We start from the raw sequence: 18,639 nt of genomic DNA, 5'->3' as shown, positions 1-18,639 counted from the left end.
AGATGAAAAAATAGTTTGAGGGAAGAGGAAGGGATAAGCAACGGTACTTGAAGGAATGAAATGATTTTCCTGTAGGAGGCAATACTTCAAAGAAGTTAGGGATTGTAGAAGGTGGAGGTAAAGATGGCATTACCTGGGGTTATAGTGTTAACCTTGGCTACCTAGTCATAATAATTCTTCCTATTCATATATCCCTATATGGTTGATTGGGGGCAACTAGGTGGGGCAGTGGAGAGAGCACTAGGCTTGGAACCAGACTCATCTTCATGAGTACAAATCTGGCCTCAGACACTGTCTAGCTATGTGTCCTTGGACAAGTCACTTCTTCCTGTTTGCCTCAGTTCCTCATCTGTAAAATGAGCTAGAGGAGGAAATAGCAAACCACTCTAGTATCTCTGTCAAGAACACCCCAAAAGGGGTCATGAGGAGTTGGACATGACTGAAAAATGATTTAGCAACAAATATGGTTTACACCGGACTTTCCTAACAATAACCCCACGAGACAGAAAGTGAAAGCATTCTTACTACATTTTACAGATGAGGAAACTGAGAATCTAAGAGGTCACGTGGCCCACCCAGTGTCACACAGCAAGTGTCAGAGCTGGAAACAGAATGGTGGTGTGAGAAGAGGCATATAAACTCTGCAGATTTAAGAGGCCAGTGTGATTTCTTCTGGGATCTGTTCTCTAAGTAAGTCATCTTCCTAGAGTTTCTTAAGATTGACCAATCCTTCCCCAAAGCCAAGGTTGAAACAACCCAGAGGGATCTGACTATAGGGATAGCTGAGCATCCTGATAGACAGGCAAGTGGCCATCTCTGGCCAGGGATCCCAACAAAGTCACAGTTTCCCTTGACTCAGAGCAATGCAAGTGAAATGGCATCACTGATCCAGTTTAATGGATCAGTTCACTTTGGTCAAAGAAAAATGAAGACTCAAATTTTCTTAAACACCCCTTCTCTGAGACCTTGAAACATCTCCTCTTCTGGTAACTCAAAAGAATGCTCCATAGAATCATAGATTTAAAGCTGGATGGGACCATTGAGTCCAATCCTCTTATTTTGCAACTGAGGAAACTGAGACTGAGAAAGATCGACTGACTTGCCTTGGGTCCCACAATTAGAAAGTTTTTGAGACAAGATTTGAACTTAGGTCTTCCTGACTCCAAGTTTAGTGCCCTACCCATTACACTAAAAATGTCAAATCAACTGGTCCCAACCCCATTTAAATGGGAAGTATTTAGCAAAATAAACAAAAACACAGCAAGTCACAGATAATGTTAATGTGTGTGTTTAAGTCAATGTGCAGCAGCAGTGGTCTTTATGGAAGGTTTTTTGTATTTGAGTCTGATACCACTCAATATACCCTTTCTACATTCTTCTATTCAAGTCAAGATTGGACTCAAGTTGGTCCCCTCCTACCTCCTAGATTCTATTTCTATCAAGGAGGGCTCATCAGTTATAGATTTAGTGTTGTGTAGTGAGTGTTGGCTCACACTTCAAACCTGGAATTGTTTCTGGGTGACCCCACATGAATGGGCCCCCTGACTGCTACAAGTAAAACAAGGGCATTGAACTCAGTGGTCTCTAAGATGTCTCCCAACTCTAAATCCTATGAACTATCATCCTTCCCATTTAATAAAGAGCCAAGAGAAGTTAGGTAGTTTTCTTATGGTCACACAGTAAGGAGTAGAATTACAAGCTTACTGCCCCCAAAACCTCCTTCTGAGGATGGATTCAGAGTTCAAGATGTTGATAGTTTTATACCTTTTCATTCCTTCTTTTCTTTTCTTTGGGGTAAAAAGATTGTAGGAAATAAGCAGTATTAATCAGGTCTATAAAATTCCCTGGGAACAATTATCTCAGAAGAGCAATAGAGGAGGGGTCTACCTTCCCCTGCTGGAGACTAACAGCATTAATGCCAGTTGTATAATACCAACAGCCTCGTAATTTATATAGCGGTTTTCATTACTTTCCTTCTCCAAAGGCTTGTTCAATAAATTACCATTTTATGAATTCCAGAGGGCTTTGTGGAGCCTGAGCTGGGACAAAAGCCCCACCTGTCAAGCTAGAGAAACCTGGAGGGGGAGAATATGGGGGGTGTACTATGGCATGGGGGGAATGAACAAAGGAACACAGTGGGAACCCTGCTCCCTCCTTCCCCCGGTCCTAGTCACCTCAATTCCATTTAAAGATCATATAACCTTTTCTAGCCTTCAATAGGGGTCAGTCTTCTTGCCTAAAACAGCTTTCATCCTCTTCTTTCCTCCACCTCCCTAGTCAATAATAATGATGATGAGAAGTACAATAGCATTTATGGTTTGAAAAGCACTTTGTGTATTATATCACTTTGGTTCCCACAATAACCCTTTAAGATGTATGCTATTATTATCCCCATTTTACAGATCAGTAAACTATGACAAAATAATAAAAATACCATAATAATAATGACATTTATATAGCACTTTAAGATTGACAATGATTGGCCTTTATAATATATTATCTCACAATAACCCTTTGAGATGTGTGCTGTTATTATCTCCATTTTACAGATGAGGAAACTGAGGCTGAGAATGATTAAGTGAGTTGCCCAGCTAGTAGGTGTCTGTGGTCCCAGGTTAATCCCAACCTTACTCTAATCATTCCCTTCAGCAGTCACAAGATGTAAGTAAGTGTTTTGCAGTTAGCTCTCTGCTTTGAGAGAATTTTCATGTACTCTTCCTATATGGATGGGTATGTCCTCTCCACCCTGTCAGAATAGGACTTCACCAACATCAAAGACTATTCGTATTTCTTTTTTGTCTCCTATGACACCCATGATGCTAAATAGGGCTTAAGAACATCCAGAAGTGAATGCATATGTGTATTCAAAAGAGGGTAATACAAAGAGAGACAGAGAAGTAGAGAGACAGAGAATCAGATAGAGACAGGGAGAGAGACAATGTGGTCTGGTGGGAATTGCTCTGGATGAAAGCTAACAAACTTCTGTCTTAGTTCTGACTCTGCCATAACCATATGATGTTACCTTAAGTAAGTCACTCAGTGAGAGGCAACATGGTACAGTAAATAGGGCATTGGACCTGGAGCCAAGAATGCTTGAATTTAAAGTCTGTCTCAGACACTAACTGGGGGACAATAAAAATATCACAACCTTTCTGTGCCTCAATTTCCTCATCTGTAAAATGAAAGGATTTTTAGATGACCTCTAAGATTCCCATTGACATTAATGATCCTATGCTACTTATGTTTCATCAACACAGTGTATACTGAGGATACAAATCCAAAATAAACAAACCACTTTGCCTGGTTAGGCCCCAGTTCTCTCTTCTGTAAAACAGAGATAGTAATACCTTATCTTCCTGGAAGAAGAGAACGGGACAAATGACATCTCAAGACCCTTCCCAGCATACATATTACAGCAGAAAGAACGCTGGTTCTGCAATTAGAGAACGTGAGTTCAAATTCTATCTCTGATATAATCCATGTGATCTTAGGTGATAGAAGGTATCAATTTCACCATGTAATGGGAAAATGGGAAAAAATGGATTGTGTGAAAATGGGGGGGAAAAATGAAATAGATGGGCTCTGAATCCTTTTGCATTCCTGATCCATGATCCTAAACTATCTGTGGTTCCTTGAGCATCGTGCATATTTAGAATACAAATCTCAGAGCAAAACAGGGATATTTCTTGAAAGGGAGGGGAGAGATTTTACAACTGGACCAGGAACTTTATTCTCTACTCCTTTTTCCCAACTGAAGGCTAAGGGTTTGAGGAGGTTGGATTAGAGACAGGAACCAGGAAGAGATGTGGATATGCCCTCACCTCCTCCCAGGGCAACAGCACTGGCCACTCCTCTCTGGACCAAGTTGTCTTCTCCATACCCATCCCAGAATATAGGTTGTAGGAAATAGTAAGTGAAGTTCATAGACAACTCTACCCCATCATCCCCTTAGCAACTGTGATCACCATAGTGATCTACACATACTTCCATAGCTGCCTCAGTGAGTCCTCGAAGTGGACAGTTTCTCCTAACCTGGTAATAACCACTGATTTCAGAGCCCCAGGAGTCCTCCCTCCCTCCAGGCAGAACAGAGAAGAATGAGCTGAAGAAAGTCTCATCAAATCCTTCCTAGGTCTCTTGCATCTACCCCCACTTAGAAGTCACATTATTTTCCTAGTGTACTCCTAGCTTCTCCCTGTCATGTTACAAAAGGGCATCATGGTGCAGTAGAAAAAGCCCTAATTTTGGAGTAAAAGGACTTAACTTTGAATCCTGGCCATGCTGCTTATGACTTGGGTGACCTTAGGCAAGTCACTTACCCTTTAAAAGCTTCAGTTTCATCAACCCTAAAGAGAAGGGGCTGGATGAGAGTATCTCTAAAGTTCCTTCCAGCTCTGAATCCTTTGATTCTGTTAATGGAAGAGAACAATCCAGGGATATTAAAATGGGGAGGGAACCTCATTAATCTCCTTTTACAAGATCTCCAACAAGGGGCTCATTCAGTTTCTACTCCACCAACTCCAGTGATAGCACACTTACTACCTCCTGAGGCAGACTGTTCCATTGTTGGATGACTCATTGTTAGGAATGTCTTCCTTATTTTGAGCCAAAGTCCACATTCCCGCGTTAGGTCCGGGGTCACAAATCAAGGAGAGGACAGTGAAAAGGCAGGAGTGAGGAGGGGGAGAAGGAAAAAATTGGGAGATTAAGGTCTAAGCCAATTCCAGGGTCAGGTTCAAGGAAAAAGTAACTCTCAGCTTCCCTCTACCTACAATGACATCACTCATTCCTTCATTTTAATCAGGGGTTCTTAATTTGGGGTCCATAAACCTGTTTTTTTATATTTTGATAATTATGTTTCAATACAATTGGTTTCCTTTGTAATTCTATGTATTTTATTTTCTGTATTAAAAAACATTATTCTCAGATGTCTATAGGCTTCACTAGACTGCCAAAATGATCCATAACATAACAAAAGTTAAGAACACCTGCTTTAAATCCTAACAGGAATCACTTCTTCCAAGAAACCTGACAAACTTAACCCATTCTACTCTCCAACTGTCCCACACAATGTCCAATTCATCTCTTTACCACCAATATTCCATCTGTGATTACTATAATCCTAGGTACCTCTTTGCTGCAAGAGGATCTCACAAATAAGACTGTTAATGCCCAGAGGATTGGGATTGTGTCTATTTCCTAAAATCAATTCTGAACTTTCCCTGGATTTCACCTTCTACTGATTTCTGCTCTTCTCTCACTCTCAGAAAGCTGAAGTTTGCCTGTTACACTGCCAGACTTGGGGGTGGGGAAGAAAGGGGATGATCCTGGTGGAAATGATTTCTTTCTTCAAATATCTGAGTGCCTGTCATATAAAAGAGGGATTATAGAGTTAGTGGACTCAGAACTGAAAAGGATCTTATGGTTCCTCTCTCCCAACTTGCTCATTTTACAGAGGAAAATTCGATTTACTCTGCTTGGCTCCACAGGGTAGGGACCAAAAGCAGTAGGTAGAAGTTAGGCTTTTCACTCAGTATAAACAAGACATTCCTAACAGAGCTGTCCAGCAATGAAATGTGTTGCTATCTCAGGAGGCAGTGAGGTGTTCAAAGATTCCTAGTCAGGAATATTATAAAAGTTGGACAAGGAACTTTTGCATCTTGGACAAGGGTTTGTAAATTGTCCCTTTTGTAGTCCTCCATTCACAGCTGGAAGAATCTCAGAAGCCATCTAGTCTGACTCCCCTCTCCTCTTTCCTTTTACACATGAGGAAACTGGAAGCCATGGAAGCTGTCCCTTGTCCAAGATCCCACAAATAATAAGCATCAGAAGAGGGATTTTAATCCAAGTCTACTGTCTCTAGTGCCAACTCTCTTCTCTACTTCCAATGGCACTTAATACTAGTCTCTAATACATAATAGAAATTTAATAAAGGATTGTTTATTTGAATTGAGCTGAATCAAATCAAACTGTCTATCTGAGCCTTTGATGTTTCAAGGCAGGGAAGTGGTAAAGTGTGTAGTTGTAGGAAATGGCAAGTGAAGTCAGGAAGACCTTGAATTTAAACCTGATCTCAGACAATTACAAACTATGTGACCCTGGACAAGTCACTTAACCTCTGCCTACCTCAGTTTCCTAATCTGTAAAGTGTGGATCATAGTAGCACCCACCAGCAGAGCTGTTGTGAGGATCAAATGAGATATTTGCAAAGTACTTTGCAAATCCCAGAGTGCTATGTAACTGCTAGCTATTATTGTTGTTTTAACATGCAACTTGCCTTATGCATTTCAATTTAATTCAACAAATATTTATTATATTCTCAATATGTGCAGTTTTTTTTTGCAAATAAAAGTGACCAGGCCCATGCCTTGAGGTGGGGAGGTAAGAATAACAAGCAGGTCTTCTTTTGAGATTTTGCTACACCTGTCTATAAAACTGGAACAGAATTTTTCCTCTCCCCCCTCAGAGGCTACAGAGGGGAAGAACTCACCTATATGTCCTATATAATCCCTGTGGCCAGCATCTGCAAGGTTTCTCTTCATAATCTAAGCCAATTGGATCCAAGCTCCTCAGTCCAAAAATCACCTCCACTGGCTCTGATTCTGTTTTCTATGACTAACTCCCCACCCTCAACCCACCCCCCACTTCTCCCTGGCAACATCTAAATCTTCCCAAGGATGCTAAAGGGAACCTGTATTCCCTGAGCCCATGACTGTCAAGTAACAGGAAAGGAATTCCAGGGACTTGGCATCAGACAGCAGGATGGCAGGGCTGGGATTAAACATGTGCCTTGGGTAACCCACTTGATTCTTCCCACGGGAGAAAGAATGGATTGTATTCCTAGACAAAGCAATGAATTTGGAGTCAGAGAACTGGGTTCAAATCCAAGCTCTAGCACTTACTACCTTGTGACCTTGGGTAAGTCACTTAACACCATAGATCTGGAACTGAGAGGAAACTCCCAGGAGCCATCTCCAGTCTAACCCACTTATTTTACAGGGAAATTATTATAAGGAAAACAAGGTCTTGGTAAGCAACTTGATGAAGATCCTATAAGTAGTAAGAGTCAGAGGTGGAAATTAAATGCAAAATCACAGAATTTGAGAGTTGGAGAGGACTTGGGTAGGTAATTTAACCCTAATGGCATGAAAAGAATTCCCACAATAACATGAAACAAATTGTTGGAAGATTTTTCTGGTATCAGACCTAAATCTGCCTCTCCATTACTCACACCTGTTACTCACTCTACCTCTACCTGTTATTTACTCTTGGCTCTTTTCAGTCAAACAGAATAAATCTAGTCCCCCTGAAGTCCTCTGACTCCAAAGTCAATATTCATTATACCTAGATACCCTCTCTGGGCCTCAGATTCTCAAACTGTAAAGGTAAGAGGTTGGATTAACTCATAAAACTGATGAAACTGTGTAGGCGATGTGGAGATAACCAAACTCTCTACAGGTCATTTAGTCCAACCCCCTGCCTCCAGGAAGAAATGCTTTCTACCAGCACAGGAAGATCACTGCTAAAACTTCCTTTAAAAATCCCCTGATCAGGGAGAATCTATGGTTAATTGCTGGCAACAACCCTCCTGCGTGCTATGGGATCCAGGTCAGCAGGTAGATGCTGCTGGGATGATTCTAACTCTTATATCCATACAAGAAAACAGATCTCTGGGTCCCTTGGCTTCCTCTCCCATTGTCCAGGAGTCTCATTCACCTGGCTCTGGAATATACATAGTATCTGGCCAGTATGTTAGAGCACACAGCTCAGCACACTCACGCCCTCCCACAGGGGTCCTAAGGGCCAATTAGGAGCAACAGCTGTTTCTTCACCACTTTGCTCCAATGAACCTGGACCTCCCAGGTTTCCATAGCAACACAGCCGCACCAGGAGCATTGCCCAGGGAGTGTATTGCCTGGCAACTGTGCTGCTGCTATCCCCTGGTGCTTGGGCTACAGCATCAAGCTGGAGGGAACAAGGGGTAAGTGGGGAGCCCCACCTGGAGGTAGAAGCCAGGGGCTAGTGAAAAGACCACAGCAGTAATAGCAGCTCCCAAAGCCAAGCTGGGTGTGTTGGAGAGATCCCTGGAAGGGAAATTAGGAAACTGGGTTCTAATCAGCACGCTGCCACTCCCTCACTCTGTGACATTCTTCCAGCCTCAGTTTCCTGCTCTGTAAAAGAAAGGGATGACACTTGTTGATCCCTAAGGTCCCTTGCAGCCTGAAGGTTCTTTGGTGTTCCCTGGGCAGAGAAATATTATTTGCAAAGTCTTCTTTACATCCTACCATGTTCACCTGAGCCAGACGGGTTGTGGCTGTTCAGTCATGTCCGACTTTTCATGACCCTACTTGGGGTTTTCTTGGCAAAGATATTGGAATGCTTTCCATTTCCTTCTCCAGCTTATTTTACACATGAGGAACTTGGGAAGATGAGTCTTCCTGAATTCATACCCAGCAATCAATCCACTATGTCACCTAGCTGTTACAGCTAGGTGGTACAGTGGATAGAGTGCCAGGCCTAAAGTCAAGAAGACCTGAGTTCAAATCCCACTTCAGACACTGACTAGATTTGTAGCCCTGGGCAAATCACTTAACCTTGTTTGCCTTACTTTCCTTATCTGAAAACAACCAAACAATGGCAACTTCCTGGCTTTAAACCTGGCATATCATCCACTGTATCACCTAAACAAACAAAGCCTTAGGAGTTATGGCCTGCCCAAAGTCACTGTTGTAATTTTGACTTTTCTAAACTTTGTCACCAAGCCTCTGCTACAGTCTCACCCTAAACCTCCCTCAGCCACTGGGGCCTCCTCACCTTGGAATATGCATTGACCATGGCAGCCTCTTCTCCTATTGCTGAGGTCCTCACTCCTCTCCTGACATTCCTGCTTCTGACTTTCCTTTAAAAGCATCAGCTAACAGGTGCCACACCACACACACACACACACACACACACACACACACACACACACACACACACCTGCCAACTTCTCCTTCTGTGCATTGTCTTCCCCTACTAAAATATAAGCTCTCTGAGGGCAGGAATTGTCTTCTCTTCTTTTGCTTGTATTTATATCACCAAGTCTTAGCATAGTGCCTGCCACGTAGTCAGCATTTAATATATCCTTTTTACCTTGCCCATGTTCCAATGGTAGCAAATCTTTATCCCATAAAAAATGTATTACATCAAAAAAAACTCATATCTTATTTGATCTTCACAGAAAAACTAGAAAGTTGGTGCTGTTATAAATCTCATTTTACAGATGAGGAAACTGAGGCAAAATGAGGTTAAGTGATTTGCCCAGAGTCACACAGTTAGGAAATATCTGATGCAGGATTTTAACTCATATCTTCTAGCCCAGCACTCTATCTACTGGACCACCCAACTGTCTCCAACATATTAACAAGGAAGAAAATGGTCCATTTCTCGATCCAAGTGCCCATGATATTGTCATTGTGAAGGTAGTGGGGGAGACCAGAGAGGAAGAGAGGGGTATCTCTTCTATTCCTATAGGATAGTCCCTCAAAATAAAAAGTTCAAGCAAAGATTATGAACTTGGAGGATTAAAACAAAATACCTGTTGGAAAGTTCATATCCAGGCACTCCTATTTATGAATAGAAAAGCCTAGATAGATTCAAATCAGTTAGGCAGCCCAGTGGATAGAGTGCAGGGAGTCAGGAAGACTCATCTTCCTGACTTCAAATCTGGCCTCAAACACATACTAGCTGTGTGACCCTGGGCAAATCACTTAACCCTGTTGCTTCAGTTTCTTCATCTGTAAAATGAGTTGGAGAAGGAAATGCTAAGCCACTCCAGTATCTTTGCCAACAAGACCCCAAATGAGGTCACAAAGAGTCAGACATGACTGAAACAACTGAATAAAAAAAATCAAAAGCCAGGTTCCAGAAGGTGATATGTATTCTCTAGCTCAAAACATCCCTTGCTCCCAGAATCCTAGATGATTAGTAGTTACTAAAGTTTGGGTACAGTCTGAGGAATAGATGGGAAATATGGAGGAAAGAAGATGAGTTCGTAGTGCATCCACATTCCCTGCTTGTCTGGTGTTGTATTGTCAGCATGTCTAGTTTGTCTAGCATGGATTACCTGCTAGAAACAATGTACTGTATGGTGATGAGCAGCTCAGCTTAGCTTACAAATGTGTGTTGAACCAATAATGCACCAAAGCCATCTCATGTATCCTATAATTCAATTACAAAAATACACAATGGATCTCTGTCGACATCAAGGAGTTCCAATATAGGAACTCTCTCAACCAACACACTGATCCCAATCTATTTATGACTCATTAGATCATTGTAATTCGGAAAGATTAAGTGCTTTGCTCAGGGTCACATAGGAGTGAGATTTACACCCACATCTCCCTGATTCCAAGCCAGTAACTCTACTCACTACCTCATGGGTTAAACAGGTTTTTCTGGGCTAGCCTAGGAATCTAACCATTAATCCTAACATTTTTTTTCTGTAAGGAAATGCTTTTTAAGTTCCTTCTAACCCAAATAACTTACAGAAACAATGTAAGTTGGAAGTTGTCGTCATTTGTCTGGGTAGAGAGAGAAAGAGAAAAGAAGAGACAGATATGGGTAGGTGCAAGCGGAGATGACAACAAGCTACATTCCATTAAACAGACTTTGTTTCGGAAACACAATCCTGAAACTTGGGAGGGGGTAGTTTTCCTCCTTCAGCTTTTTGGAGAGAGCTTTCAAATGCATTTCTGAAATTGTACCATGCATTAGGGCTCTCATTGAAATGGAAAACGAAGCATTTGCTAATAAATGTTTACAATGAAATGGAAATATACAAATCGATTTTTTTTTCAAATCTGACCTTTTGGGTTGGATTCAAAAGTACATTTTGGGTGATCTCCACTCTTAACTGTTATGGTCTGTGGAGGTAATTAGAGGGAAAGACTGGGGGCAGGGAAGCAGAGATAAAAGGGAGAAGGGAGGGAGACCTGGAGTGAAAAGGGGAAATTAACAGGTTAGAGAGCACCCCATCCTCCATACTAAGTAGGACTTTGAGACCATGGCTAAGGAAAGAGCTAAGCATGGCAAAATGCAAGCTGCTCTCTCTCCTGATCTGCACACAGAACGCAAAGGATGAGAGGATGGAGTGCTGACAACCATCCAGCTGTTTGTGTATTAATAATAATAAGGGCTTGTATTTACAAAGCACTTTAATGCAATATCACTATCTGCACAACATCCCTGTGAGATGAGTACCATTATTACTGTCCTTTTTTTTCAGATAAGAAAATCAAGACAGAGAGAGACTCAAATGACTTGCCCAAGTTACAAAGGTAGCTAAAACATCTGAGAGGATTTAAACCCAGGTCTTCCTGATTCTGAGCCCAGGACTCTCTCCACAACGCCATGAAGCTGCTACCTTTGAAGTGGATCTATTGCCATCACTTACATCTCCAACATTCCTTTCTTGGGACTAACCAAAGAAGCTATAGCTAAAACAAGAATGATGTCCCCCACCCCAACCCAAATCTTTGGGAAGGACACAGCCCACTAAGAGGAATTAGGAAGCCAAGCCCATTCCTAACTCAGAAAAGCACTCCAGACAGTCTTCAGAAGAGAGAGGGGAGCCAGGATGCAAGCACTGGGGGGATAGAGCCAACTGCTTCTCATCTGAGTGGGCTTGACGACCTGTTACATGCTTCCGATCCCATTCAAGGATGTTGATTGAAGGCACCAGAGGGGAACTGCCAACGTCTAGTAGTATTATTAGGATTATTCCCTGGCTAATGACTGACTACTCTTAGGTAGGGTGGTCTGCTTAAAATGCTCCCCCAAAAGACAGCTAGCTGCCAGGGCTTTGATGGACTTGTTTCAAAGAGCCAGCCTTAATTGCAATAGTCATCAGAAACGTTTATTTGAGACAGCAGGTAGAAAAGTGGTGCCATAGAAAGTATTGGTATTGGAGGACCTGAGTTCATATCCCTTCTCTCGTACTTAGTGACTTTGGCCAAGTCATTTACTTCTCTGAGTCTCAGTTTCCTCATCTGTAAAGTGGCTCCCTTTCAGCCAATGACCTATCATTCTGTTTAGATATCACAGGGATTTCATAGCTAGAAGGGCCTTCTCAGACCATCTTTAGGCAGTAATGTGATATGATGTATCGCGGTCTAGACACTGAGTCAGTGATTTCAAATCCTGCCTCAGACACTGACTAGCTGTGAAATTTGGGCAAATTACTAAAACTCTATGAGCCTCAGTTTCCTCTTCTGTAAAATGGGCATAATAATAATAGCACCTAGCTCAAAGACTTGCTATGAAGGTCTAGTCAAGATATCATATATAAAACCAAGCTACAAGCTTTAAAGTGATATATAAATGCTATTTCTTGTTGTTATCTAGTCCAACCCATACTTAACCAAGAGTCCTCACACACACATTCTCAACAAGTGGTCATCTACCTCTGATTGGAGACTTTTAGTGAGGTCAGTCAATCAACAAACACAAAATAATTGCCTTTTATTGGCCAGACCTGGGATTAGGCAGTAGGGTCACAAAGACAAAAAAAAAAGATAGTCCCTGCCCTCAATGAGTTTATATTCTACTAAGGGGAATATAATATGTTCACAAATAAATAATTATAGGACCAATAGAAAATAAATACACAATGATGATGGGGGAGGTGCTTTGGGCAACCATTAATATCTAGACAGAATCAGAAAAGGTCTTTTGAAGGAGGTAGCTCTTGGGTTTCCCCTCAGAGAGAAAGGGATTAAAAGAGGCAGAAGTAAGGGGGAAAGCCTTCCAGAGACAGTTTACGCAAAACCACAGAGAGAGGCAAGAAATAAAATGTCTTCAACAGGGAAGAGAATTTTAGTTCAGCTGAAATATAAAAGTGTATGAGGGAGAAGAAATGGGAAATCAGCCTGGAAAGGTAGGTTGGAGCTAGATTATGAAGGGATTTCAATGCCCAACAAAGGAATCTGTATTTTATCCTGTAGACAATGGGGAGCCACTGAGGATTCAGGGGCAAAAAAGAGATATGATCAACCTGTACTGTGAAAACCTCAGTTTGGTAGTAGTGTGTATAGCTTTCATTTCTGAAGCTTTTTCTCAAATAAGAGCATAAATTTCCTGTCTGGAACTTCCATTTTCCAAATTGCTCCCAGTTCTGACCTCTGAGGTCAAACAGAACAAATCTTTTGATTATGTTAATAGGCTAAGAGCCACATTACTGAGATCAGGGTCACCTCATCTATCCCCAGGTCTCCCATTGTCTTCAGGCAGAATTAGGCAGAAGCCATCCCGCATAGGTGAGCTACTTCCAATTTTATATCTTCCTTTAGTCATTCTTCAACGCTTATCTACCCAATTTCTCATTCTTATGTGGTCCTCCTTTCTCTTTGTGCCTTGACTCAGGGTGACCTCTGTGCCTAGAATGGATTCTCCATCACCAACTATGCCCTTTGAAATTGGCAGCTAGCTGGCATAGTGGATAGTGTTCCTGACCTGGAGTTAGCAAGACACCTTCAAATCCTCCTGCGGCCACTTATTAGCTGTGCAATCATGGGCAGTCTCAGTTGCTACATCCATAAAATGGGGGTGAGAATCATCATAACTAGAATTTCTATAGTGCTTTAAGGTTTTATAAAGTATTTTAGACATATTATCTCATTTGATCCCCACAACAACCCTGTGTCTGGCATATACTAGGTGCTTCATAAAATGTTAATTGCTTGAAACACCTGACTCATATAATGTTTTAAGGCTGGTAAAAAAAAATGATTTCCATATATTATCTCATCTGAGCCTCAGAAACCTTATTAGGAAGGGACTTACAAGTGTCATTATCCCCATTTAATGGATTGAGAAAATTAATCTCAGAGGCATTAAGAGATTTGCCCAGGATCATACAACTGGTGAGTGTCACAGATGGGTTTCCAACTCAGGTCTTGCTGACAGCCAACACTCTAGCCCTCATACCATGCCTCCTCTTCAGGAAGAAACTAGATATTTTTTTCCTATTGTTGAATGAATCTAACTATGTAGATGGTCCAAGAAGCCTTCTTGGATCTCCCCCAACTAAAAGTGATCTTTCCATCCTTGAATTTCTCCTAGTACTTTTTTTGGAATGCTTCTTGTCCTTCTGACATGCTGTTACTGTTTTGTCCTTCATCCTCAGAGGACCATGACATCAGGAAGAAGATGCCATGACTTGCAAGTCAATTGGATTTAAGTGAGGCAGGACTCTGAAAATTCACCAGCCTCACTTTCTCCTCCAGAGCCATCTGGGTCTGGTGGCCAGATATAGATTAGGACACCTGGAGATGGCCTCTGTAGCAGCACACACTCTGATACCTCCAGGATGGCCTGCTAGCACAGGTTCTTAGATTTGCTTTTCTAAAAGGAAAGAAATTTTTTGAAGGGTCAACAGTCTTTAATCACATTCACAGAAAAAACATAAGCAGAGAAAGAACAGATAGGACTTCTAACTGTCTGACCATAAGCAATACATATATCACAGATCAACAGATAGATCCAACTGTCTGACCATTACATACATACCAGAGAGAAGCACCAACATCTGGGTTTTCAAAGCCAGGAGGCTTCTTAACAGCTAGCCAGAGTCTCATCTGGCCAAATAACCTTCTTCCAAAGAGTAAGACCCAAAGCAAAACCTCACCTCAGATTACATATACACTTTTCAGAGCCAGAGGGCATGAACCTCCAGACCCAATGCATTATTAGCAATTAACAAAAGGTGTGAGCTTTCCACAAAACAAGCCTCCTCTAATCAGGCTTCCCTTAATGGGTTCTAAGGCAGCTAGGTGGTGCAGTGGATAGAGCACCAGTGCAGAAGTCAGGAGGACCTGAGTTCAAATCTCACCTCAGGCACTTGACACTCACTAGCTGTGTGACCTTGGGCACATCACTTAACCCCAATTGCCTCATCCTGGGTCATCTCCAGTCATCCTGATGAATATCTGGTCACTGGATCCAGATGGCTCCAGGGCAGAGGTGAAGCTGGTGACCTGAACAGCCCTCCCTCACTCGAAACAAAGTCAAGTGCAAGTCATGTCATTATTTCTCTGATGGCATGGTCTTCTTCGGCAATGAAGGATGCATACACACACGCAATGGGCTCCATCTGAGTCCTATGAATGGGTGGGGAAGAACTCCCATTAACATTACACCCCCCTTCTGATATACTGCTTTGTAGGATGGTTATTTGTATCCAAGTCAAGCATCCAACAAGAGGAATAGGAATGATGTGATGATAATATGTTCACAACTTACAATTCTATAGGCTTTTAAAACTGCACAATTCTTTTGTCACAGTAAGTTCTTTCTTCACCCTATGAAGCAGATAATACATGTATCTTTAAGCCCTATTTTACAGATGAGAAAACTGAGGTTCAAAGAGATAACATGACTTGCTAGCCAATAGGAGGCATAATAGATGCAGAGATGAACTGAAGGTTAAGAAGTACTGGGTTCACATTTACAAACTGTGTGTCCTTGAGATATTTAACTCGAGTCTCAGTTTTGTCTTCTGTCTCATGGGCACAGAAAACATTTATTAATCACTTATTGTATGCCAAACACTTTGCTAAGTGCTGTGGATAACAGTATTAACAAATAAGACAATCTCTGCCCTCAAGGAGCTTATACTCTAATGAGACCCAGAAAGATAAGACAAAAGTTCAGACATCAGAAGAGGGACCCAAGGGCAGAGCCCAAGTTTCTAGTAGAATGGAGATAGAAGGAGAGTAGGACCATGATGAGAAAATGATGAGGAAGCATAGTGCAGGCCTGGGCCCTGGCGTGATAAGACTCACTGATCAGAACAGAAGGGAACCAAGGTCAGAATTCAAGTTTCTATTGTGGGGGAGATTGGTGAAAAGTAGGGCCATTGCAAGAAGATGGCCAGGAAGTGGTGTGGACACCTGGACACCAGCAAGATAAGGCAAAACTCCTCACCTATGTTGGAGAAGGGGAGAGTAGACCAGAGTTGGAGTCCAAGCTTCTGATGTTATAAAACTATGGGGGAATGAGACTAGGGGCCATATCGAGAAATAGAAGCCTGAACTATGGCCAAATGAGGCAAAAACTCAGCTATCAAAAGGGAATCTAAATAGCACTGAACTCTCAGAGGATTATTGGAGATAAGATAGACTATATTAAAGTATATAAAAAGTGGTTTCTCAAAATCACCATGCAATTGTCAGCTATCTGCATTTAAGAGTAGAGTCTCAAAGCTAGGTCTCTCAAGTCAACGTCAGCTTTCCCTTTAGGGAATAACACTATACCTATAATGCTAATCTCAGAGAGGTGTTTGTGCAGCATTGATGAGATAAAGTAGATAAAATGACTTGGAAACATGAAGGTGCTGTAGAAATATCAGTTCTAATTAAGGTTAAAAAATAACAGGAGGCTCTCATATTTTCTAAAAAGTGAAGTCTTTTAATATTGGGCATTAAAGACTGGCATTGCCTCTGCCATGGGTGAGGAGCATATAACTTGCAGGTCAAGCTTCATGAAGGTAGGCTAGCCAATTGTGTCTCTAATCCAGACCAAATTTGGCCATTCTACCCAAAATACTTGAGAGGACTTATAGTTCTTTGTAATAGGTGACAGAAGTGATTAATAAACTGGATAAGGATATGTTTCTAGAACTGTTGTAACCTGTAGCTTCACTGGCTCTCCTTCCCTCTACAGCTTTGCTTCATTATAGTAACTAAAATCTCCTACCCCAAAAGCTAGAGTTATGGATACTCCTGTAACTACCAGAGAGAGCCCACTGTTTATGTGGTTAGCCAAAGGTGTGAAGTGTTCAAGGAACACTAGCACCTCTGGTATGAGAGCTTGCTAAGCACTTTTCACAGGCTACTCATCCACCTTTGGTATCCACCTTCACCCACCTCTCATGTATGGCTCCAAGAAGCTGTAGCACATGCAGCAGACACACCCCACAGTAAAAACCATCTTGGCAGATGCCTTAAACCAGGTTGAGGATAACTGAAAGGTGTCAAATCTGTTGGTGAATTAGAAGGATGTCTACTTCCAAGCATGTGAAGACTTCTCCCAATGGAATGGACAGATGAGGGCAATGTGTTCCAACAGTTACAAAGGCAGCTAAAGCAGGTGCTGTGGAATGCTTATAGCTTGGTCAGACATCAATGATGACAAAGTCGTTCACTGCATCCCAGGTTATTGCCAGTCATCTTGACTTTTGTCTTGTGACTAGACTTTAATGACTCTGGAAAAGAAGATGAGGCTGATGGCTTTGTGCAACTACCTCACTTAAATCCAGTTCATATACAAGTCAAGATATCACTCCATGATGTTACTGGTCCTCCAAAAATGAAGAATAAACAACTTCTTGAGGACAAGAAATGTGATTTATTTCATCTTTATTTTATAGGTTTGTACCCTGAAATAGTAAATCCTCAATCAACTTTTAAAAATTCAATCCGCTCAACTATCAATTCCAGGAAATTCTTTCTTATGACTGATCTCTTGTAGAAGAGCACTGTCTGGAGACCTAGGTTCTTGTCTCATTTCTGTGACCAAATTGCTGAATTGATTTGAGAAAGTCAAATAACTTCTCTGTATTTTTTAACTGATGATTTGGTTTTCAGGACATAATATTTTTAGTTAACCCTTCATTTCTTGAAATATATTATTCCATTCTCTTCCATGATTTTTGGTGGGTGCAGAATAGTCTTGTGTTATTTAAATTCATTTTCCTTTATATTTGAAGGTCTTTTGCACAGTTGCTTCCAGAATTTATTTGTCATTGGAATCTCGTTATTTAACCACTACATGTCTTAGAGTTTGAAAATAGAGCTGTTTGTTTAAGATGTTCATTGTATTTGTGTTTGTTTGTTTGTTTTAGTGATCCATTAATCCTTTGATGCTTTGTTTTCTATATTCATAAGTTCTGAGTGGTTTTCTTTGTATTATTTCTTGCATTGTGGTATTCAAGTTTTTTTTCATCTTCTCTAAATCATATCCTCAAGTTGTCTCTACACAGTGTGTCTTTGAAATCAATGCATTTTTCTTATACAGAGACCATATGTTATCTTAACATTATTGTTTTTTGGTTAGTGCTGAATTACAAGGCAAAGACAGGGTTTATTAAGAAGCTGATTATCTATGGACACAACAGACGTATCCCACCTCTCTTCTATGCTACTGCCATGACAACAGTTTGAGAGTTTTTACAGTTTGCACCATGGCTTTCTCTTTAAACTGGAAGTTATGAGATGGCAGGATGTTGACAATATACTTGCTAAAGATCTAGTGTAGCCAATAAGCAAGCTAGTTAACATTTTGTTGAGTTCCAGAGGCTTGGTGGGATGCCTGCATGAGCAAACAAGAGTAAAGGGTCCAGAAAGGGTCTTTTCCTCTAAGAAATGTAATTGAACTGAAAGAAATTACTCTGGGTGGGAAATGAAACAGAATGCCTTTGTTCTTCACTAGGACGTTAACAATGGTATTTAGAGATTACTGTAAGATTCACAAATTACTTTCCTTATAACAACCCTGAAGTACGTAGTGTAAGTGTTATTCTGATCCCCATTGTTGTGGAAGTAAGCGCAAGTCTGGAGCCATAGTAGTTTCCCTTAGCCTGTTGGTGTTACGTATCCTGAA

The sequence above is a fragment of the Notamacropus eugenii genome, chromosome 2 (assembly GCF_028372415.1).
Source record: "Notamacropus eugenii isolate mMacEug1 chromosome 2, mMacEug1.pri_v2, whole genome shotgun sequence".
NCBI lineage: Eukaryota > Metazoa > Chordata > Mammalia > Diprotodontia > Macropodidae > Notamacropus > Notamacropus eugenii.
The sequence above is the reverse complement of the archived record's forward strand: the minus strand, read 5'-3'. Positions refer to the sequence as shown.